At 48.0% G+C, this 7,738-nt stretch overlaps 1 non-coding gene across 1 annotated transcript; it reads right to left on the minus strand.

Annotated features, from left to right (window-relative positions):
- Positions 1–4,144: 4,144 nt before the first annotated feature.
- Positions 4,145–4,275, minus strand: LOC144756987 (small nucleolar RNA SNORA76). Its single transcript, XR_013595456.1, has one exon. It is a non-coding gene; the product is annotated as a small nucleolar RNA SNORA76 (small nucleolar RNA).
- Positions 4,276–7,738: the final 3,463 nt, after the last annotated feature.

A 7,738-nucleotide genomic window follows, 5' to 3' on the forward strand; every position in this document is an offset into this window, starting at 1 on the left:
GAACAGTTGCAGGAGCTATCCGAGAAGTGTGCAGCTGGGCACAAGGTAGCGAATTCCTCCTTAGAAAGGTAGGGGCAAGGGAGAGTCTACGTTCGGTGGCCTCGATTTCATGGATTAATACCGATTCTGCTCAATCAAGGAAGGCATCAAGGGAGCCCACACCTTATCCGTCACACACCTTTTCTACATACTACAGGGTAGGGATGTCACAAACCCAAACACTAAATAAACCCACAAATCAACCCCCCGCAGCAAAGTGCAGCAGTCCAGAGAAATAAAGTCTTACTGTCCAGATAATGACACGTCAGGGGAGTGGCCCTGCCCTGCCTCGTCTGGCCTCCGACGGCCACAGACGGTCCTGCCCTTGTCCCGGGCTTCTCCCGGCATCGCCCGCATGCGTCCCGCGACGCGGGAGGCGTTCTGCAGTTTTCAAGCGCCTCCGGGCGCAGCAATGGCGTCACACGTGCGCCGTGGCCCCCGGGGCAGCTGGGAAATGGAGTCCCTGCCCTCGCGGCGATGTTGTGGCCTGTGGAGCAGCCGTTCCCTTCACGGCAGTAGTGGGCACAGATTCAACGAGCCGTTCCCCTCACGGCAGGAGCACAAAGGTCAGTACTCAGGTCCAGTGTCTTGTGAATAGAGGTCTCCCAGTGAGCGCTCGGCGCTCCGCAGTTTTATCAAGCGCCTCCGGGAGCAGCAATGGCGTCACACGTGCGCCATGGCCCCTGGGGCAGCTGGGAAATGGAGTCCCTGCCCTCGCGGCGATGTTGTGGCCGGTGGAGCAGCCGTTCCCTCACGGCGGTAGTGGGCACAGATTCAACGAGCCGTTCCCCTCACAGCAGGAGCACAAAGGTCAGTACTCAGGTCCAGTGTCTAGTGACTAGAGGTCTCCCACATAGATTCATCCAGTATCTAGCGGTGCATAGAAAGCGACCATTCCCCACAATGCATCAAAATTAACCTCGACATATAATCGTAATAATCGTAATCATACGCTCTTGTATAGCGCCTTATCACCGTAAGGCAGTGTTCTTCAATCTGTGGGGCGCGCCCCCCTGGGGGGGGCGCAACACCATCCCAGGGGGGGGCGCCACTCCACGCCAATCTGACCTTTGTTCCCTGTAAGTCTTCTTGGAGGACTCCGGTGTGTGGAAGGGGGAGGGAGGGGAGCTCGATGAGGCAGGCTGGCGTAGCTAGGGGGGTGCGGTGGGGGCGGTCCACCCCAGGCCGCACAACTTTGGGGGCGGCCATGGACAGAATGCAAAGGACGAACCACCTGCAAAAATGGGCAGTTTTCCAAAGATAAAGTTGCTACAGTCTTTTTTTCGTGTGTTTGAATCATGTTAAAAGTTTTCACTTTGTTTGCTGGAGACACAGTACAAATGCGTGCTAACTGGCCAAGCTTACATCTAAGAAATTGTTTAACAAATAACGTATTTTATAGAAAGTACAGAAATTAAGGCATGCAGCCAGGACCAGTTAAATGAAAGCCCACTGAAAAACAGAAGGTGTCTGAGAATCAAAGATACATATAAGGAAATAATTTGACAAACAACAAATATTAGTGCAAGAACGCAAACAAATGGATGCAGGCAGGGAAAGTTAAATGGGCTAATAAATTACTGAAAGTGTGCAAGAAAAAAAGAAAATTAGTGTCTGCTGCTAACAAAATGTTTTCAGGAAATACATCCCCAAAAGGCATTTAAGATAGCAGGGCGGTTCCTGCTCGAGGGCATCGGGGCTCCGCCGCCCTTACTTTCAGGGTAAAATAAATAAAAGCTAACTAAACTACTGTTTTAAAAACGTTCACACACTAACAATTTGGCTGGGGGGCTGTTGGTCCACTCTGTGCAGTGATGCTTTCAGTTTCCAGAAACGTTCACCTCTGGGCGGGCCCAAAGCTAAGAGTATTTGCCGGGTGACGAGCTCACAGCAAGGAGGCCTGTGATGTCATCAGCCCGGCAAATAAATAGCTTTGAGGATCAGTCTCCTCCCTTTGACAACATGAGTGTTACATTCCCCCAGGCGTTTTTGACAGAAGAGGTAGAGAGCATGGTATCCCCACCCTTTCCCAACTCGTCACGGAGGGGTGAATCCTATCCTGTGAGGAGTTGGGAAAGGGTGGGGTTGAGGCTGTAGGCAGGCGGGAAGCAGAGCAATCGAAACTGCGCAGTTTGTCATCAAGACTTTTGAAGACATACTGTGCAGACTTACTGTGCTGCAATTAATACAGGACGCCAATTCAGCCAGCAGACTCATGGCGCAGATGTACCACACTGCAGGAGCAACAGCTTCCCTTCCAGACAGTCCATGTAGTGCTCGCAGCCTCCACCCGGTCAGTGAACCACCATGGAAGTAAAATAAAAGTGTCAGATGTATTTTCACATCCTTTTCCCTTTCACTTCTCCCTTCAATTAATCTAGTCACCAACACCTGTGTTTATGCCATGGTTGAGATGTCTGGGACTGAGGCTATAGGCAGTGCAAGTTTCTCACACTACCTGTCAGTTGGTCAAAAATGTGTTCAGAATACATGGTCATCCAATCCTTGGCCTCTTTGCAGAGTGAGCACAGGGCAATGGTCATGTATTCAAGTTGTAATTGTGATTCTGTACAAATGTGTACGATGGGTCCCCAAACATGGGGATACACAGTCGTTAAAAATATGGACAAGGTGAAAGTAATAAAATACGGCGCTTGCTTGCTACTTAAAAGTAATCCTTCACTTTTACGCCTCACCACTTTCAAATGTCACCGGCCGCCACTGGATAGATGATAAAAATGTTTGCAAATGTGTGTGCGACTAGTATTAAATAATGAAAAATGTAAGCGCAGAGAAGCCGATTTAATAAATAAATTTTTTTTGCAAAAATTAGGCAACTTGCCACCTCGCTTGAAATGCGTGCTATGACAAACTGATGTATTCATTCATTTTAGGATAAACTAAGAACTAAGTTTATGTACATCCAGGGTTCGATGCAGTCTGTGTGTTCTCTTTTGTACTGCCAGTCACCGTTGTATTCAACTGTGTAGCCTTGGACCGCGTCATGCATGTGCATGTAACTTGCATGATTGAGGTAACTATTAGCGGCGATACTACCCAAGGGGCGGCAGTCTGAGGGATAGCCCCGGGCGCCACCAGCTCTAGCTACGCCCGTTTTGTCTTGTAAACTCTCCTAGGAGGGGGTTAATTACAGAGCTGACGGCTTCAGCTGCAATGGGAGGCAAGGAGTCTCCTCTGCCAAAACAAAATCAAACAGACATGCTTTTGGTTTTAGCAGAAGAGACCCCTTGCCTCCCACTGCAGCTGAAGCTGTCAGCTCTGTGAATTAACCCCCTCCTGGGAGAGTTAGCTCTTCTCAGAACGGAGACAATGTTTCCAGAGAAGCTTAAGGCTTTGGCAAAGTGTGTCTGACCCAGGGCCCCAGCCTTTCAAAGGGGGTGGGGGTTGAAAGAGCCAGCTCTGTTCTACTGTCTTGCCTCATGACCTTGAATCATTTTCAAACACAATGTTGTAAATAGCGTTTTTCAATCATTCATTTTTAATGTGTAAAAGTCTATTACAGACATTTTGCAGACAAAAGGTGTTTATGCGTCATGCGACATCCATATAAAAAGTATATTTTAGAACAATACATGACCTCACATATGAGAAATAGAAGGGTGTGACAGATTATTTGCAGTAATATTAGTGAACTGCTGTTGTGTTACATACTGAAAACACACATCACTATCCCTGAATATCCGATGTACACATATTTAGGGGCAGATTTACAATTACTGGCGCATCCCTGCAAATCAGCAGGGATGCACCAGTAATTGTGTGCCACAGCTCCGCCACTCATGATGCGCCGCATTTACAATGCGGCGCATAATGGGGCAAAAACGGCACAGATGCGTCACGCATCTGTGCCGTAAAAGCGATGCATTGCTGGAATTGCATCGCAAGCGCAATGCAGCTCCAGCAATGCTTTGGGGGGCCCTATCTGGACAATGCTGCGTCAAGCCTTACGCCTGCTTCAAGCAGGCGCAGGGTTTTGACGCAGCATTGGCCTCAAAGTGACTGAGTGAAATCTTGTAGATTTCACTCCGCCACTTTTAGAAGGCGTTCCTGCGCAGGTACGCCCCCCCTGCGCCGGAACACCTCCTTATGGCGCAGGGCTTTACAACGTGACGCATCTCCCAGATGCGTCACGTTGTTAATACCCCGCACAATGGCGCATCTTTTGCACCGCCGCTGCGTCACGAAAGTGACGCAACGGCGGCACAAAGGAGGCGCAAGGGGCTTGTAAATCGGTCCCTCAGTATTTGACCAAAGAAGGCATGAAAGAGCTGAGACTGGATCATAAAATCAAAGCTGGTCTGAACAGGGGCCCCAAAAATACATTTAGCCCACAGGCCCCAAAATCCTTAAAACGTCCCTGAAAGTTTCTTTTAAAATTACACAGACAGGCACGCAAAATGCCAGCCAGCCATGTGTTGTTTAAACAGCTTGCAAATTGCTAAATATGGTTATAAATAAGAAGTATGTATTCATTTGTAATGTTAACGAGCTCTCCGTCCCCCCTTCTTTTTGTTGATTCATTTGTAATGTGATTTTTCTATCTTTGTTCCCTTTTATTATCAGTCATGGATCATTCATGCAGCTCTAGAAAACAATTAAAAGTTCTTTCTATTTATATTTGCTGTTCAAATTATGCACAGACAAGTGCTGAAAATACAGCTTTAGGTAACTGCTTATTTTTATACTATCTGTGACATCAAAATAATGAGCTGGCAACTCTAGTTATAAGACTGTAAGTTTGTTGAGGGATCAGCACATTATTTATTTCCTCCACCCTGATCCCTGGTTACTGCCATAATAGCAATAGTTTAACACATTTGAAACCCTTCGCTGCCGTCAATAACATGCTGAGTTACTTCAAGTGTCTGGGAATGCACCCTGCATTCAGACCACTCACTCCTCATTCTCACCCTTCACTCTCACCCAGCACTCACACAGTGATCACTGCACTCACAGCGATCACAATGTGCTCCCACTGATCACCATGCACTCACATCATTCACCCGCTCACCCTGCACTCCCACTGATCACCTTGTTCTCAGACCATTCACCCACTTACCCTCCACTCACAGTGATCACTCTGCACTCACAGCGATCTGTGGTAAATAAATAAATAATACCCTATTTTTGACTAGACTTATAGCATAACAGATAGCTCAATAAAATAAGAGTCAAGATTCGAGGTAGTAGGAGTTTCTGCAGGTTTATTACAGCATAAGGACAGGATCAGGACAACCTGCATAGGAACAGAATGACAGGGCCCAGCAGGACAACTGGGGCCCAACAGGGGAAAAGAGGCCCAGCAGCTGCTGGGGCTAGGTCTGGGATGAGCGCGCTAACATTCAATAACAAAACACAGGCATATATACATAGCGCGAACACATAGCATTACATTGCAGTAGGCGTAGCAGTGGGTGGAGCAGAAAGGCATGACGCGTAGCAGTCGCGAAAGATAACAGTAAAAAGAGGTGTAACTGGGCGTATACATAGACATGTGATGCAAACGTAACAGAATATGTCATGAATGGGCGGAAACATAGGAGGGGGCTACCTAAGGAGCCGGGACCTCTAACCTAATGGTGCGCGAAAACTATCAATGACGTGTTACTAGGAGAAGCTGGGGGCTACGAACTCTGTGCTAGGAGCAGAGACTAGAGTCTGGAGGGTCGGAGCGACATGTACCTAAACCCTATCTGGTATCTAATGTTTAGGGAACATGTTGATATAAACTAGAAGTCATGAGGGGAAAAGCTAACTTGATTCTAAGACTGGACCATGCATTATTCTACATGTAGTGCGTGATGAAGAATACTAAATGACCATTAAATACAGTATTTCTCTAACGTGGAGCCGAGTAGGCTAGACAATGACGGAAACTATTGATGCAGTTCAGTAGCTTAGGAATGCAGAGGAGGAGGACTGAACTGATAACTGGAACTATAACATACTTTTGGCAGACTCAGAGGCAGAGCCAAGCTGCACCGGGCACTGCGAGGCAGGAAGTAAGTGAAGGGTCGAGGATACAGGTGGGGGCTGTATCGCTCCTCAGCGAGGCTTTCAGGAGACAGGAGCTGAATCTGATGTCCGGGCCCTGTTGAGGCCTGGAAACGGGGATTTTATAATGGAATAACGTGCACACTGGGAAACGTGGCAACATTACTTTACATAGGCCTGATATTCGTAGTATTCACGAGGACTGGAAAATGACATACCAGAGGTGGACACAACTGTAATTGCGTCATTAATCGGACATGGGGAATAACATATGCATATTGGTCATGCACACATAACATATGATGGATGAGGCGTAGGGACACAGAACATGGCAAAATTTACTTTTCCACAGATCACAATGTGCTCACACTGATCCCGATGCACTCACACCATTCACCCACTTACCCTCCACTCACAGTGATCACTCTGCACTCCCAATGCACTTGCGCTGTTCACCCTGTACCTCACCCTGCAGTCACACGAGCACACTACTCAACCCTCACTTTGGGAGAAACTGCTATCAAAACTCTCTTGCCTTTCAGCTCGTCCTATTTATGTGAGATTGGGTTCTCTGCACTTGCGGTATTGAAGACTAAGTACCATTCAAGACTGGATGTGGAGCACAACCAGAGGATGGCAGTAGCAAAAATCCACCCAGAGATTGACCGTCTCTGAAAAACAGGCACTCCTGTCGCATTTATGTTGGTGGTGTTATTATTAATCCATGTCATGTGTAAAACAAAGCATCCTAGTAAAAACAATTTGCACACATTTATCTTGGAAAGTGGTGTTTTGAGCTGTGTAAACACTCTTATTGTATTGAATGTTATTCGCTGAATATGCCCGGAATGTGCGCATGGCGAAATTTCTGTCAGGTGGTGGGGGGGCCCAACATCTAAAAAAATTCAGCTGGGGGGGCTCAACCTACAAACGTTTGAAGACCTCTGCCGTAAGGTCTCAAGGCGCTTGCTTTGGGAACCCGTCCTGGCCTTTCCCTGCGAGATTACCCCTACTGGGCATCCCCAAGGTGAAGACCAGGCATCCCATCGCGGTGGGGCCGTAGTGGAGATTAAGCAAGCTATTGCCCAGAGTTGCAGAGTGTGAACCCACGATTCGAGTAGGCCCCGAGGCAAGAATTATCGAGTCCGTGGACATTAAGAGCTCAAGACCCTGCCGCGTCGGGAATTGAACCCTGGTCCCGGGTCTGACCTCTGCATCAGGGTCTGCCTCCTCTAACCGGTGAGCCACACTTCTCCACATATCATTCCATAATTAACCCCGGGCAGGTAACTACGCTCCGTCAGCGGAGTTTTGCCTACGACGCGTTCCGTTGAGAACACGGAGTTCAGGCAAAACTATGACTCCCTAGTGGAGCGTAGTTAGCCGGCCCCTCCACCCTCCCCAAATGATTAAAAGTTAGTAAAAGGCACTTACCTGCCTTGTGGCTGCCTCCTCCTGGAAATCGCCGCTCTCCTGCCTCCTCTTTGCCATCCTGCTTCAATGGTAACCCCTACATTGTCAGTGCTCGAAGTCTTCCTAGCGACTTCATCAGCCAACATCCAAAATCCAATCAAAGTATGAGAAGCCTTAGTTACAACTATACTCGTCTGTCATAAACCTGCAACCTGCAAAGCCCACCAATTGACTCCCATTTTGGCAAAGCCCACAGTCTCCTCCCAGCACT

This window comes from Lissotriton helveticus, chromosome 5_1 (genome assembly GCF_964261635.1).
Source record: "Lissotriton helveticus chromosome 5_1, aLisHel1.1, whole genome shotgun sequence".
NCBI lineage: Eukaryota > Metazoa > Chordata > Amphibia > Caudata > Salamandridae > Lissotriton > Lissotriton helveticus.